This window comes from Armigeres subalbatus, chromosome 1, assembly GCF_024139115.2.
Source record: "Armigeres subalbatus isolate Guangzhou_Male chromosome 1, GZ_Asu_2, whole genome shotgun sequence".
NCBI classification, from domain to species: domain Eukaryota; kingdom Metazoa; phylum Arthropoda; class Insecta; order Diptera; family Culicidae; genus Armigeres; species Armigeres subalbatus.
In genome coordinates this window covers 35,756,748-35,774,114 of record NC_085139.1, presented here as the reverse complement: position 1 = coordinate 35,774,114, position 17,367 = coordinate 35,756,748, and the positions used below count along the sequence as shown (strand labels likewise).

General features: G+C 38.6%; 1 protein-coding gene across 1 annotated transcript in view; it reads left to right on the top strand.

Moving 5' to 3' along the window:
* Positions 1 to 17,367, top strand: part of LOC134224292 (pyrokinin-1 receptor-like) — a 220,522-nt gene that overhangs the window by 182,446 nt on the left and 20,709 nt on the right. The window lies entirely within an intron of this gene.

The window sequence follows — 17,367 nt, the reverse complement described above, 5'->3', positions numbered from 1 at the left end:
GGATTAATGCTTCTGAACTTCATCTCATTGATCCTATTTCATCCCATCAAAAACAAAACAATGAAGAAAATTTGATGCGTTTCTTACGGCTTAAATTTCGCGATGAAATTAATATATGTTCAGTGAGATGGAAATGGGAACAGTTCCCCTACATATTGTACGACAAATACATCATTACGCACATATAATTTCGTCGACCTTCGATATAATGCCTATGGTTATCATTCATCCATGTAGGAATGCTTCATTAAAACCCACTTGCTAGCATTCCTATACCATCCTTTGGGGAGGTTTCTACGAATCGCTCGTAATGCTTACCGAAATTCTACCGAACATGTTCTGCGTAATCGTATGGCATCATTTTCTGGGGAAGCATTGTGGCACGCTTGACGGATACCCAAATGATTGTTTCCTAGAATTTGCCTCGATGTTTATCAAAAGAAATGTTCCTTGGAAATCTCGTCATATGGAACTATCAAATGAAGTAACGTGGCCAAAAATTAATTACCTACGCACACTACATTTTTTCCTTTCATTCGTTTATTGGGAAATCTCATATGCCGAAATCTTTTTTGTACTTGGAATACGGTTTTGGGTCTTGATTCTTACACAACAATGCATGTTTTTGCGAACTGAAGTGCTCGCGGTTTAGTCGAGTTAAGTAAAGTAAGAAAGAAAGATAGTTTTCTCGAGCTAATGGTTACATAATTGAAATTCTTATTTGAACCTAAACAAGACATTACGTGCGAGGTTAACGACAGAAAGGGAGATAACTAAGTTTCAACATCAGTGTCTTTAAAATAACGATTATTTTTTTGTGAAATCTTATATTTCGTCTAATTATTTAGTTACTAATGTCCATGTAATATACAAAATTATCTAATCCTAATTCATTTTCTGGTGTTTCTAGAAGGCAAGTGTAGAATTTCCCATGATTAGTACATATAAACTGAAGTTTATGTTTCTAAGCACAGGATAAAGGAAATCATGTGGCTCTGAACTGACTAAAATTTGTACTTTGGACAACAGATGTCTTCTCTGGAATCTCCAGATATATCGCACCTTTTGAAATCTTAGCAGTTTATGTTCAACAGTTTCTGATTCTTCAGGAAATAGTAGAATGACCAATGGTGGACCTCCAACCAATAGTGGACCCTCCAGCCATTTTTGCATTATTACAGCACAATGTAAACATTTTGCTATGAAATTTCATCGGGAGAACCTCCATTCCATGGGGGGTCCATAATAGGGATCGGAACATAAAAATCAAATGAAGTGTCGACTCTAGGGAATCAATTTCCTATCATGGATTCCAGGGTGTCTAGTACAGAGCAAATTCAGTCAGACAGACAGTCAGACGATGGTGCGTTCAAGATGATTTCCGGCAATCGAGATATTTTCGTTTCTGCCAGGAGTATATGGCTAACCATAGAAGGTGCCGAGACAGTACGTTTTTTTTTTGTGAAGCTCCATAGGAAAGGGAGATGAGAAGCCAGACTAATCAGACGGTTAACTAGCAGTGATTTTGACTTCGTTTCCGGACATTGCAGATCCAATCCACCTCGAACTTTCGGTAAAATTAGGTTTCCATGGGCGACTCTTTGCAAGTTTTGAGCGTACCATATAAGCTTTCCGATTTCTGTTTTGATTTTCCTAACAAAGCCTATGCTAATCGACAAGTTTGAAACCATATACCAAGCCTTCGAATTGACGTAAGTATCGATCAGAATAATCTTTTGAATGAGATTCAGTTTCCTTTGGTGGTTAAACCAGAGACGTGATCGATTTCCATTGAGAACGGACTGCCAATTTTGTTTCTGTGCTTGTTTTATGTTATCTCCATACTGTACTCCAAGAATATTCACATAGCGGACATCATCAGACATCATCTGCATAAGCATTGAAAATGGTTCTGGGGAATTTCTGCGAGATAGCATCAAGTAGCGGTTGCAAATACAGAACAAATTAAAGCCTTGACAGAGGATCTCCTTGCCACGCGGAACGATCAATTTGGAATTCTTGCGTCAGGTACTTATTTAACAAAATTTTGGAAGAAGATTGCTTCCAGATTTTGGCAAAAAAGTTGTACCAACAGTGGATTGAAGTTCATCCTCAACAAGGTTCGTTGTAGGATCTGGTGTCTGACTCTGTTGAAGGTATGATCCAGATCAAAAGATACCAATAATGCGTTTTTTCGATGATGTTCCAATTGACATAGCTTATCCAGAATACGAGATGTTGCCTCATATATACTCCGTTTACCGTTCGAACATTTCTGGTTGTCCGACAATACTAGCGAAAGTAAGTCATGCATGTTTTAAAACTTTAGCAAAGACTTTATAATCGAAGTTTAAGAGAGATATTGGACGGTATCCCTGGACACTTCTGATGTTTCCCTTCTACCGAACAAGAACAATAACTCCATCGTGTTTCATTGCCTTGAAGAGCGTCATTAACAACGTTTGTAAATTCTGTTTTGATGATATCCCACGCTTTCATGTAAAATTTCTTGGGCAATCCATGGAGATTTGCTAGCGCAGCTACTTTTGTGGCTCTGAAAACCTCGTCATGTGTAGTAACTCACATTGCTTGGTCTTGATACCTTAGATCGGTGACGGAAAATCCTGCAGGCTACGTTTATTGTAAAGTTGCTGAACGGAGAAAGCGGACATTGCTGCACACTGGATTTCATCGCACTCTATTTGGTTATAAGTTATAACCAGCCCACATGTACCATGATTCGTTTGTTTTCATCGATTGAAGCTGCATTCGATTTTGGAGTTTCCACATCCCAGTTTGTGAATAGATTAAAACGACAGAACCTAATTCAAGATAATATTCATGTTATTCACTGTCGAATGTCAGATGAATTATAAATAAACAAACAAATAAGATTTTCATTGTCCATGATCTTCTGAATCAGCAACAGTAAACGTTTTTTTTTTTTTCGAAATATGACCTGACAGTGCTCCTTATTAGCGACTGTTCTCGTATTTCCTCGCCTTCTTCACCTTCCAGCATTGATATCAAACTATTTGCTCTTTTTCCATGTATTTGCGCAACAAAGAAAGAGAAGTACGTAATTGTTTAGTTAGTTCAGAGAGGCTCATAGAATTTCTGAAATTTTATAGGAACTAACAGCCTGACTGTAGATTAATCAAAACGTGAACATCTAAACAAGGATGTAGTTTAGCTTAACTTAGCTAAGACTGACTGTACTTGTCAATGGTAGCTTCTCCGTGACTGGTTAGAACTGGTGTAAATTGCGCTACGATCAAAATGAATAAAGGTTGGTATTTACTGCCTACGGCTCCAGTCAGCTGGGAAAGGAGAGGAATGTTAGTGTTTGTTGCTACTAGAGACCGAGAAAACCTCTGCATCTCCACAATACCACGGAAAGGAGCTTTCGTTAACTCTGTTTAACAGATGAAGAGAAATATAGATAAAGAAAAAGTGATGTTTATAAAGCTGAAGCGGTAGTCACTAGACTGCTGAGCTCATCTTCAAAAGTTGAGGAACTAGATATTGAAATGAGAGAACAATCGCAGAAATATGCAAGTATGAAGCAGTTTATGATGATTGTAGCCCATCCGGATGTCTTGTAGCAGGCATATGAGAGGAAGAATTTATTAGAGTTTGTTAGAATCTGTTGGAACCACAAATATACCCGTAAACAGCGTTGAAGATTCTTTGATGACCCTTGAAGATTCATAAACAATCATACACTTTACTGGTAGATCGTAGTTAGATTTCTGAAGATTTCACAAGGTTCGAATTCCTAGAAGTTGGTGATAATTGCTTGAAATCATCTAAATCTTATAAAAAAACAGAAATCCATTATCACTTCTGGAAATTCGTAAAAATGTTTGAAGACATGCTTTTCAGAAATGTTCTATAAACACTGGAAATGTAATGATTGTCCTAATAGTCATAGGGAATTTTATAACTTATCTGAGGAAGTCCGGAGACCGGAAAATCTCTGAAATTCCATAAAAGTATTGCATAGATTTGATAATCCAGTTTTTGTCCTACCCATGTCTCAGAACGTGGCCGCGCCTCTGGTTGTGGTGGTAGAACATCGGTATTTGATCCAGATGCCGATGGTGGGATAATGCCTTTTACCACCTGTGCCGCAGTAAGGCGACTATTGACATCTGCCCCTTGCTCCTTGCGCGCTTCGTTACAAGTACGGTTTATGTGGAGGGGACTGACACAGTACCTACAGGTACGAATTTGGTTACGGTAAGTAATGTATGCCGTGTGTGTGTGTATTGGGATGTATGACGGAATTTGTTTTTGTATTCGCATACAAACTAGTCTTACTCCAGTAGTCATACCCGGCTAAAAAATCTTCCATACACCATCTTGCGTGGAAAGTAGCTCTCCGTAAGGGGCTAGGTGTTTGGTGATTGTTTCGGTTGAGACGTAGGAAGGCAAATCAGCTACTCTAACCTCAAACGAATTGTCACATGGAACTATCGGAATAGCATATTGCTCATTATTATGTTCAATGGAGTGCTTCAGTCAGGCTATGCTCAGCAACTAGTTGTTCCACATACAGCTGGGATTTTAATTCGATTATGACTCTAGATTTCGTTATACTTGGCTGGATGCAGTTCACCTTGGCCATGTCGAGCTTGATTTGTTCGCTGATGAGTTCGTAGACCCTGTCTAGTTTAGTGCGGACTGGTATGCCGCTAAAGTCTAGATAGACGGAGTCTCTGCGGTAGTCTTCCATCAGTGCGGAATATTGGCCACTTTCACGAGAACCGTAGTTCTTAGAAAGACGCTCTCTTGGACTTTGTTCTGTGACATAGTTCTATTTTTTACGCTTCCACTAGCCGCGAACAAAAATAACTCTTCTCGATACAAAGACTAGCTGTCAACTGTGAAGATGATGGACAATATCGGGATCAAGACACATCAATCTTCCCCAATGAAGATTTGGTCAACAATGGTGTTTACTATTGTGAGAGAATCTTCAAATCTAACAGAAAAAATAAATTATCTTGTTAAGATAGAAGATTAATATTATTATGTGAAGTAGTTAACTCATTGCTTTCTAATATTCAAATCAAATTTAAAAATGTCTTAGAAATGCATAAAACGTCGAGATCTGGTGTTATCCCAATAATTTTTTTTTCGAAAAATTCGAAACTCGCGAGAGGTATTTTGGAGACACATTGAGTTTAATATAGTTATCCGACTAAAACAAGATCAAAGCATATAAAGTTATGTCATTCAAAATCGTATTTTTTCTAAAAACCGCTGCAATATATTCAAATGAATACAAAGCTTTGGGACAGAATGTCGAAAGACAAAAGGTCGAAGGATAAAAGGTCGACGGACAAAAAGTCGAAGCGACAAAAGGTCGAAAGAACAAAAGGTCGACGGGACAAAAAGTCGACGGGACAAAAGGTCGAATGGACAAAAGGTCGAAAGCCCAAAATTTAAAAATCTATAATTCTGTACACATGAAAATACTAAATATACGACAACAAGTTTGAAAACTTGTTTCTGAAGAAAAATCTAGCTTATTACATTTCCAATAGATTTCTCCTTCTTTATTTCATGGGCAGTTCTTTAACCAATTTACAGTGAATATACAGCAGCCAGGGCGAGCATTGTACGATTTTTATTAGTTCTCGGGACGGTGAAGCTGAATAAGTAGTAGGGGGAATGTTCCGATCTTCATCTCACTGTACATATATCCATCTCATCGCTAAACAAAGAAATACGGCACCAAATTCGTCGCTTCTTTTTGTCAACAGGCGTGCTCACTGCTGAAAAAAAAAACACAAAAATAATAAACAAACCAAATTCTTTTCCATTGCTTTGATTTTGATTGAAATAGGAGCTATGAGATGAAGTGGCGAACCGTTCCCCTATTTGTTAGATTGTGTTCTTGTAACACGTGTCGCTTCGAGTGCATGTTCGAGTGGAACACGTTGGTTTTGGTATCTTTGAATCAGTGTCGTATAATGAATTATTTCTCAGCTAATAGACGCGACTTACTATGCATTCCTATACATTACATTCCGATGTTGATCATGGAGATACAGAAGATTGTCAGTCTCTTTTATGTGTGTCAAATTCACATTCCATTTATTAGATCATGTATCAGATGAGGATGTTACTGGCTTTAATTCAACGTGACGTCGGTATTTTTTGTTAATAAAAAATGAACACTGAAGCATGTACACTAAGACTGGCCTTAAATGTACACAACATCTTAAATTGCATGTTAATCGGTGATTTAACCGTACGAATAATTTCAATTAACATTCAAACACGCGTGATGTTGTATTTTGTACAACATAAACGAAAAATCTCTCTCATGGTACACAGCATGAACGAGACTACGTGAGTGTTCCAGGACCGCACGCATCCCGAACAGTTTATAATCATGATTGAGCACATGTATATTGCATATTGGTGGTAGAGTTTTGTGTAGAAATAAGAGGTTGTGGGTTCAAGTCAAGATTGGGCCATCGTTCTCACGAACAGTCTGTAGGTCGGCTATCTAAATCGCTCAAAAAGGTATCTTATATTACAATTTCCTTGTGCCCAGATACATAAATTCCATTATTAAGACATTCTAATTTGTTGAAAACATGGCCCAATCTGACCCCTATTTGGCCAATTGTCACACTCGATGACGGTATCTACATCATAGTTTTGCTTTATATTGTTCTCAATACTAAGGCTTTTCAATTTTAACCAATTTAGTAATTTCGACCTTTTGTCCTTTCGACATTTTGTCCTTTCGACCTTTTGTCCATTCGACCTTTTGTCCCGTCGACCTTTTGTCCCTTCGACCTTTTGTCTATTCGACCTTTTGTCATAGATTCGAATACAAATAAATGTGAATTGCTGTTGGCAATCTTCTTGCACGGTGTCACTCAAGGTAATGGTACCGCCAATACTCATCCTTGAGGTTCAACGTGATTGCTTATTCCTGGGTGAACCATTGGAACCAGACCCAACATGTCGACGAATGTCCGTACCGTATTGGCTGCCAAGGGTTTTACCCAGACACGTAAAATCCATACAGCTCCGATTGTCCTTCCACATGATTGCTGGATTTGTCTATTGTACGCTTACTTCATCAAGCAACCTTCGTAGCCAAACCGATTCCTGAACAGCTTCGGCGAAGGCAACATACTTTGCCTCCATGGTTGAAATAGAGACACAACACTGCTTGCGGCTCGCCCAGCTGGTTACAACGTTACCAAATTTGAAAACTAATCCGATATTCGATTTACGGTCACTTGCATTACTGGCCCAATCGGCATCATTAAAGCCATCTATAATTTATTAGTTTATCGGATGATCCGAGCATAAGATTGTAGTTTGGTGTACCGGACAAGTATCACACAATACGCTTCAGCTCTGTCCAATCAACCTTCGTCGGATTTTAATCTTTCAACTCAGAATTGAGGCACTTTGTGTAATGTCTGGCCTTGTGTTTATCGAAATATGCAACAGATCACCAATAAGTGACTGGTATTCCTCGTTGCTCGACAAACTCTCGGAATCACCCGTGTTCATGCAGTGTCCAGTATCCACTGGTATTTTAGATATGTTCAGGCTTTTTTTTTTTACGAATAGAAAAACTGTTGCATATCGATTATAATCACCGGTAACTGTCCTAAAATAGGGTTTGCCTCCTGGTGTCACATGTTGCGTTGCGTTTTAACGGAGTATTTTGTAGATTGCATACTGATAGCTATCATGTATATTCATTAACTTTCCTACTCCAACTGCTTATGGATTAATATTTGGGATTGAAAAGCAACCCAATTAGAGGTCAAAAACGGTGAGGCATGAAAGTTACCATTGCCGGCCACGCCCATCTTCTCCGTTACTAGAGAAGGGAAGGAAATGATGATATGACATCTACTTGAATGGTGGGTAGGGAAAATAATTTAGGAATATCATCATAAGCAAATGATATAAAAAGTTTATACAAACGTTGGGAGTGAACATGCTAAGAAATATATTACACTCCATTGGTCCTGGCTAAGCTTGTCCTGGCTCAATAGCCTAGGATTAAGCGCCATAGGGGAGGAGAAGACCACCAGCTGTCATCGAGAGAAAAAGTAGCATCATTGAAATTTCACACGGTTTGGTATAGGAAATGAAGTATATTTTTGTTATAAAACAAAAATTAAGGACGTTTCTAAAAAAATCTTGGTTTACGGGGTTAGAGTTTTAAAAGCACACAAAATAGACATGATATCTCGATTTTTATATTTTTTTTCGAATAAGCAGTTTTTCTTACCCCACAAACTAAAAATTGTTTGACAAAAAAATGTCTATAACGTTCTAGAGACATTTTAATTCTCATTTTCATTATCATGCCATGTCAAATTTCCATGATTCTACTTTTTCTCTAAATGTTTCCAGGTGGCAGCACTGATGAAGAATTGCTCGCTCTCTGAAACAAGAAAGAAAGTAAAATATATTAAATGCCCCTTCCCCCTTATATATATCAAGCTGAAGCCTTAAATCCAAACATTAAGCGCAAACTTAACACAACACAAACACCTCCCGAAGTATTTATTTAGGAAGTATTCGATTAGGACATCTGACGTTGGACACTTCCAGCGGAAACCATCGCGCAACGTCCGGATTTTAAAAAAATTTCACTTTTTTCCGCTTTGCAACTAGAATTCTCAGGGCTTCCTCTTCTTTTCTAACAAGTTAAAATACACTAATGGCCACTTTCAAAAAATCTTGCCTCCTGGTGTAACATGTCAGTGTGGATTATATCGAGTATCGCGGGAATAGCTTTTCTAGCAAGCTTGCCATAATCTGGTTCATAAGATCATAGTCTCGATGACCGAATCAGCGATGCCAAGTATGCTGGCACTTGATTTGCTTTTTCATCTTCTTCTTCAATGAAACTCGTTCCTGTTATACCCTTGGCCTTGCTTGGTGGCTAGGAACTTAAGGCAATCCTTTCGGGTGTGTCTTGGTCTCTTACAATAGAAACAAACTCTCGAATCAAGATCCTTCGACGAAAACGTAAGTAGCACTTTATTGTTGCCCACATAGGCTGACCATACGTATTTGACGGGACAGTTTAAACCTCATTGTGTTGTCCCGTCGTGATTTAAAAAATCCTCGATTTGTCCCGTTTTTTCATTGATTCTTCCAAAGTGCTTCAAAATATTTTGGGCAGGAATCTAAAACCAAATACAAAGAAAGTGGGCGAAACCCATCAAATAAGTGTGAGATGTTATATTATTGTTGTTTTCAAAATAATGCTAGCTATGCCGTTATTTATTAAGCATGGATCGACTTTTCTTAAGTTTTTTACAATCAATGACAACAGGTGACAACTGGAGATTTTTTCATACAGTTTCATTTCTGCTTTTTCCGAAGGCATTAAAATTTGGTCACGCCTCAACGTCAATAAAATGAAGCGCAAGGACAGACATTCTAATTTCCAGATTATGTTCATTTTTTTTCTTCTTTTTCAAATCTGCTTTATCACATATTTTTCAATCGTTTGATTCTTTTCGAAACATTTAGAATCATTTAAAATCCTTCAGAATAATTCTGAATATTTCGGAATCAGCTGAGCAAAAACCAGAGTAGTAGCACTGAGACGGTCAAACAATTTGTCCAATTTCATTCTTCTCATGCTCTCTTCTTCAGAGCACTCCAGCAAGCTTGACCACTTGAAGGTTCCGGATCAAACCGATTTGAGTTTCATCGACACATAGCCCGATTGTTGCTTTTGCGTTCAAGTCGTCCTTAGTCCACCTATTCGTTACAAGTTCTGACTTTGGTTTTTTTAATGACCCACCATATCTCATCCCGCGTCATGCGAAACTTCCATGTTATCCAATTGGTGATCGTCAGCTTGGGAAAATTGAACTTGCCCGCCATTTTCGCAGCTGTTATTTACGTTGGTAACGTGGGTCGAATCAAATCGCGGCTTTAGCACAATTACTCCGATACTATCAATACGCGATTTTGTCACCAAACTGTCTGGACCTATAACCTATTGGCAGAATAGGCAGTAGGAATCTTCGGATACCGGTTACGAACCAGACAGGCATCATAGAACAAACTGCAAGTTTCCAAGTAGGCTCTTTATGTAATCAACAATCGACGAACGGCACTCCCGTATATAGGAGAACGGTTCGGCACTTCATGTCATGGCTCATATTTCCATTTCATCAAAACTCCTTTACTGAAGTTAAGCCGGTCGAGCCTAAGAAGATAGAAATAGGGAATGTAGACAATCACGGGCTTGAAGTGTGTCGCGGTGATGGTTGTCATGTCGATATCCTTTTGGTTAAGAAAGTCGAATTGAGGATCGTGATGAAACTACACACTTAGCGAGAATGGTCATGGTTAGGACCACCAAGATAACAGTGCTGACACTATTCCATAGCTGTGTGGAAGAAAGCCCTGAGGTACAGCACATCCTGGTGATTTGTACCTTAACCCTTTTGATGGAGAAACATTGATCGGATTAAACTTGTTTGCCTATATCTCCTCACCGATTTCATACGGTAATGACCATTTAGGGGATGTAATGCCAACAAAAACTAAAACTAAAAGCGCTTGAATTTATAAATATGTGAATAATATTTTAAAGATTAAATATTTAAGTGATAATTTTAAAATGTGATTGGAATGCGTAACAATGATATAACGAAGGATGATTCTTTATTTTTAACCTCACCTTTATCTGCCAATCATCGAAGGTAAACTTTGTGAACCGACGCATCCCAAGCTTTGGCGTTCATTGATATAATTAAAAAAAAACTTTTGCTTCTGCTGCGAACATCGAGGGTACGACGAACCGCACAAAAAACTGAACCCACAATAAATTAATTAATCTTTTTTTCACGCAAATTGCTGGCGGCACACATCGGAGGCTGTTTCGAACATGCAACGAAGGTTTTGCATCATTTTATAAAAGTTTTGCGCGATAAAAAACAAAGAACAATGAAGCGGGGCTTTATTCCGAGAGGCACAAAGGTATTTCAACTACAAAACTGAACAAGACTTGAGTAATTTGATTGCGACGAAAGCTAAAAAAAGTTTTTAATTCAATTCTGTATTGCGTAGTGAGTGAAATTATACAATTTTGTCTCTTCCTTTGCGTATGGAGAAATGCTTGTCAATTGGAATGTTTATAAACAGGTTCAACACTAGATTCAATACAAAAAAGTTTTTGGATAGGGTTACTTAAATTGATCCATTATTGGGTATTGTTTTATAGAGTCTGACAATTTGATTTTACATCATCGATATACGAAACAGCTTTTTCTGCTTTTTTCAAAACGATATATTTTTTTGCATTTTTTGTTATCCTTAAATGTGAAATTGGTTTTGCTTACTTTATGCAATATTTTTACAAGTATTTAATAATTAAATAATATTATTCGTGGCTGCAATTTGCGCTTGTGACAATATGATTGTCAAAATTTTGAAGGTCCAACAAAATGCCAAACTGTCTTGCACTGCTCTACCGAGAAATAAACGATAACAAGCATAGTTATTTGTAGTCAAGTTTGTAGAATGGACTATAATAAAGCAAAATGACAAAAATCCTACGTGCCCATTCCTGAAGAGCTGTTCTTGCATAGGTTCGTTAGTTCAGTTTTGTTTTCCTACAGCCATTCCCCCTGGATCCAATATTTGTCGTGATGTCTGGTTCAAATTCGAGCACTGTTCCAACACCAAACGGTCGAATATATCTAAATTTCCCACATTGCCCTTTCTGTTGAAAGTATTTGCAACCACTGCCATTCGCAAACGAGTTACAAAAGCTCAACTCGCCTCAATGCGGGATGTTGTGAGCCTATGTGAAATACGTTTACTGCACATCCTGGGAACGACAAGCTGCCGGTTGTCACCATAAAAAAAAAATCATGTGTCACATGTTGGACCAGGTCAGGTCCCCATAGCATCCACTGGAGGAGAGTGGTCTGGAATACATCAGCGCTGAAAATTATTCGTGGTCATCAGTCATGCAACATTCATAAGTGGGAGTTGATTATATTTGCTTGCCATTTACAGATGTTTGGGGTATGAAACGAGAAGCTGTAAGTAGCCTATATTCGCATATTTATATTATTGAAATTAATATTGAGAAATAAATGGCTTTCCTTCTTTCACCATCCGCCCCTAAGGCAAATAAAACAAGGAGAATAAATCACATGTTCAATAGCTGCGAAGAGTCGCCCCGATGATGGTGCGGATTGAGAGAAACTTTTTTTTTGGATTGGATCCCAATAATGCTTAGTTACAACAGAAGGGGATTTGGTTTTTCGTTCGATTGTCAACTTTTCCCCTCTTTGGTTCTGTTTCGTTCGGTTAACGATCTATTTTTTGGGGATTTGAACTGTTTGCGTAAATAAATAACAGATTGCGGTGTATCAGAGGATTGACACGGGAGTCCAACATAAATGAACTCTCCTCACTGAGGCACTTCATTCCCTTTTAAAGTTGGTATTTTTGCTCAACTCTCAAACTACAATCAATTAAATCCATAAATGCAAGTCCGATGTATTACATAACCGAATCCATGGAGTAATTTGAAAACTATTAATGGCATAGCGGACTATTTATTACATTAGAGGCGTATTTTAAGAAAGGAAATGCGTTTTTTTGTTGACGTAACCATGATTTATCCATGATTTAATTTATATCAGGGTTCATAGTTTTCAGCAACACTACTTGAACATAATCTTTATCAGTGATGGGAAATGTCAAAAAAATGTCATGGCATTGCTATTACTAATTTCGTAATAACTTTTTCCAAAAGTCATTTACAGTTCGGATTTTTTGATCAACATGTAGTACTTAAAGGATCCTAGAACTTTGTCGAACAGAGAGCAAGTTCGTCCCATGACATCGATATGACATTTCCCGTCACTGATCTTTATCCATTTCTCTCTACAAACCACCATTATCGAGAAAGGATATTCGTATTCGCAACTCGCTTACTATCAAAAAACACACAAAAACAACAATGTAGAATCCAGTTCTACCATGTTGGTAGATGAACAAAGCAACTGTAACCCGGGTTACAGTTATTATTCGAGTTACAGTTGCTATGTTTATTCATGGAACTGGCTAGCTCTTATCATTTGTAGCAGCCAAAGTTTGAATTACAAGAAACACGACACATGGAAACGCATGGTTGACCTTTCCAGACGGCAACATGAAAACATAAATCCAATATAAACAATTGATCGGAATTCGATTAAAATACGACCCTTGATTTGAGATGTTCCCTGGTTGACAAAAGAAAAATAAATATAAATACATTGTTGATATACTCGCCTACAAAAGTTAAAGTTCGTTGAGGGTCTGTTTAACACGACAGCCGTTAACACCCTCGTCAAATTGTCATCTGATGGGAATTGGTGTCACGTTGTTAAGTAGAGTGAAATGATTGTTTGATTTGGATCTTCCGTAGAATCATATCCAAGCGATTAGTCCCACATACATACTCTTTAGAAGAACAGAAGCAATAACAAAAGCTCAGCCACGATGATAATAATACCATTGCATTGTCGTCGGATTGGCTCCGGTCCAACCGAGAAAATATGGTGCAAACAATTGGCTTCCTTACCCCAGCTCATATTGATACTTATGTACATTGCTCCACAACGAATACACACACTACCAGTGAGTACGATGACTCGACGACCATCACGTACTGACCGACTCATGAAAACCATGAGCCGTGCTAAATTCAACAGACCCATTGTTGAAAATTTTCTGTGGGTAGGAGCTTGTGCAGCCGGGCTCGGCTGTTTCGATACAAATTCACTCGGCAACCGAGACGAGCCGGAACTTTTTTTTCTCAAACAGAGCCAGAATATATGGTCCAGCTCTTCTCACGACGCCCTTACTGAGCTAACGAGAAAAAAAAGTGCCATCCCTCGTAATGGAACATAGTTCCATCCTAATGGAATAACACGCGTAGCTTCGTAGCTTTATCTTACCAAATAGAGCATATAAAAGCGATAAAATAAAATTTATATGACGCTTTGGGAATTTATTATAACCTATAACCAGGTGATTGTATGCTGCTGGTGATATAAATTTTAGCAAAGGGGAAAATGCATGAAAATGACATAGGCATTACGAAAACGGTTGTAATTATAGAACATTATTTCAGCGATACGAGGCGAAATCGAATTGAGTCCATCTTAGCAGTGCATAGTACTTCTTCGTAATACCTGTGATTGGACTCAAGATTTCAATTTCTGCAGCATTAACATTCCACGAATGATAACTTATATTTCCTTTTCCTGCTTTTCCTGCTTATTATGTACTTTGTAATCCAAACGATATTCGTAGGCCAAGTTATTGTTTCCGCATGCGTATGTAGCTCTTAAGTTAGGCTTCAATAATTCAAAATATTCAAACTATTTCTTCATTTGTTCCTCTGAAAATTGCTTTAGCAAGCTATCCACGATATTCTTAAGAATTTATTCTGAAATCACCGTCGTGACACGCAATAAGTTGTTGAAGGTACATCAATATTGATTTTTTGTGTCTAATGCGCTCTCTTCCTGAGCTTCTTTGACATCACAAGTCGAATCCGATGGAAAAACATTCATTCAATCGGGCCTGCGACATCACAACCGCAAATCATTCAATCTGGCGTTCTTCATGAACGCCTTCGACATCACAAGTCGAAACCGAAGAAAAATGTACCCACTCCCCACTTTCTAACTTATTGCAGGATATAAATAAAACAATAGTTTCCAACCAGGAACAACTTGGCAGTATCGATGATTACACTGGACGACAAAATCTGAAAAAAAAAAAAGTTTGTAATTGCGATGCTCATATGTTGCATTTGTAGTTCTCGACCTCTAAAATCGACTGGTTACTGGCGTTTGTTGTTTGATTGGGAAAATTCCGAGATTATTTGGTCACAAAGTATGAAGGGGACTAGCGCTTTAACGGCATCGAAGTCACTTGCATGTTTTCATGATTGCATGTTCAGATAAGTTAAAATACCAATAATCTAACTAATTACGATATCTATATGTCCCCATGATTGTTTTTCAGGCAGGGGAAACTATAGGTAGGGATTGTGAAAAATGTTCAGCAGCATATAAGCATAAAAGCATATGGAGACGCATGGTACATTTGTGCCATGAATCATCTTGTGACATAAACTTTTTCCCAAAATTTCATCTCATCCGTTTTATCAAATAAACGTACAAGTGTGCAAGCATTTGCATGGAACACTGGAAATTATTAGAATCATAATTTCCAACAGCAGGCTCCCGAACGTCTTCTACGCGATTTTCACAATTCATTCACGTTTGTCTCATCCACCTCATCTAGTTTCCTGTAATTTTCTAGTTTGTGATGAACTATTGAGAAATCGACTTTTTATTTCGTTTTAAGCATGGCTACGCAGTCTTGAATTATTGAAACAAGATGTTTTTTTTATCCGACGTTTCGATACGGGGATGCTGATGGATGTAACAAACTAGTTTCGATTTTAAGGACGGCTTTAAAATCGAAACTAGTTTGTTATGTTTCTAGGGATCCAATTTTTTTTGCTACATCAACTAGAATACGGATCCTGTCAAGCCCTTTCGTATTATGTGGAGTCCAAATTAGTTTGAGGCAGATGTTCTAGGTTCTCCAAATTGTTCTGGAATTCAGATCATTCGGTCTGCAAGGTCAACTACGCCTGGTTTCAAACCGAAATCAACCCAGCATGTCCACACAAGTCCCTAGAGCCTTCGCGTATTATGTGCAATCCAAATTAGTTTGATGCAGACGTTCTAGGTCCTCCAAATTGTTCTGGAGTTCAGATAATTTGGTGTACAAGGCCACCTACGCGCGGTTTCAAAACGAAATCAACCCAGCATGTCCACACAACTCCCTAGAGGCTCCACCCCACTACCCCGAATGCCAGTACCCCGAATGCCATTACTCCGAAGGCCACTACCCCGAATGTAACAGTACCCCAAATGGGACACTACCCCGAAATCCATTACCCCGAAAACATTTAGAATCTGTAGTATTCTATTATTATGTTTAACACTAACAGATATCGATGAATCGCAACAGTTTTTTAACCAACCATTTTAACCAACAGTTTTGATTACCTTCTAACTAACTTTAACTGTCATTCCTGTCATTATGACCTAGAAAAGTACTATTCTAAGAAATGGAGTAAGAGATCCTTTTTTTTCAATAGAACGCGTTTTCCGGGTATAAGGTGAACAGAAGAGATGATGCTTTCTTTAAATGAACGAGTTTTCTCGGTATAAGGCAGACAGAGAAAATAATGCCTTCTTTGAATGGACGCGTTTGCCCGGTATAAGACATACAGAGGAGATGATGCCTTCTTTGAATGGACGCGTTTGCCCAGTATAAGGCCGACGGAGGCGATGATGCCTTCTTTAAATGGACGTGTTTGCCCGGTATAAGACATACAGAGGAGATGATGCCTTCTTCGAATGGACGCATTTGCCCGGTATAAGGCCGAAAGAGGAGATGATGCCTTCTTCGAATGGACGCGTTTGCCCGGTATAAGACATACAGAGGAGATGACGCTTTCTTTGAATGGACGCGTTTGCCAAGTATAAGGCCGAAAGAGGAGATGATGCCTTCTTCGAATGGACGCGTCTGCCCGGTATAAGGCCGAAAGAGGAGATGATGCCTTCTTCGAATGGACGCGTTTGCCCTGTATAAGGCCGAAAGAGAAGATTAAGCCTTCTAAAAATGGACGTGTTTGCCCGGTATAAGGCACACAGAGGAAATAATGCCTAGAAATACTTCAATGAGAGATCGGCGAAGACGCCATTTTGTTTGCCCGGTATAAGACATACAGAGGAGATGATGCCTTCTTTGAAAGGACGCGTTTGCCCGGTATAAGGCAGATAGAGGAGATGATACCTTCTTTAAATGAACGTGCTTATACCACGATAAGGCACACAGAGAAAATAATACCTTTTTAAAAGTATCGTGTCTGCCCGACGAAGGCGAACCGAGATGATGCCTTCTTTAAGTCAACGCAACTTCCCGAAGACAAACAAGATCTCCCTCTCTTTCTCACTCTCATACACACACCCCCTTACTCACTCATTTCCTCTGCCTCACTAATTATTACTCACTCACCCACTCTCATTCATTCACCCGCTCTTACTTATTTAACCACTCCTACTCAATCACCCACTTTCACTTACTCATTTACTCTCAATCATTCGCTCTCTATTTCTTGCTCACTCTTACTCACTCACTCTTACTCATTTACTGTTACTCGCTTGCTCACTAACTCACTCTTACTCACTCACTTACTCACTCACTCACTCTTACTCACCCATTCACCCACTCGTCGATTCTGAGATT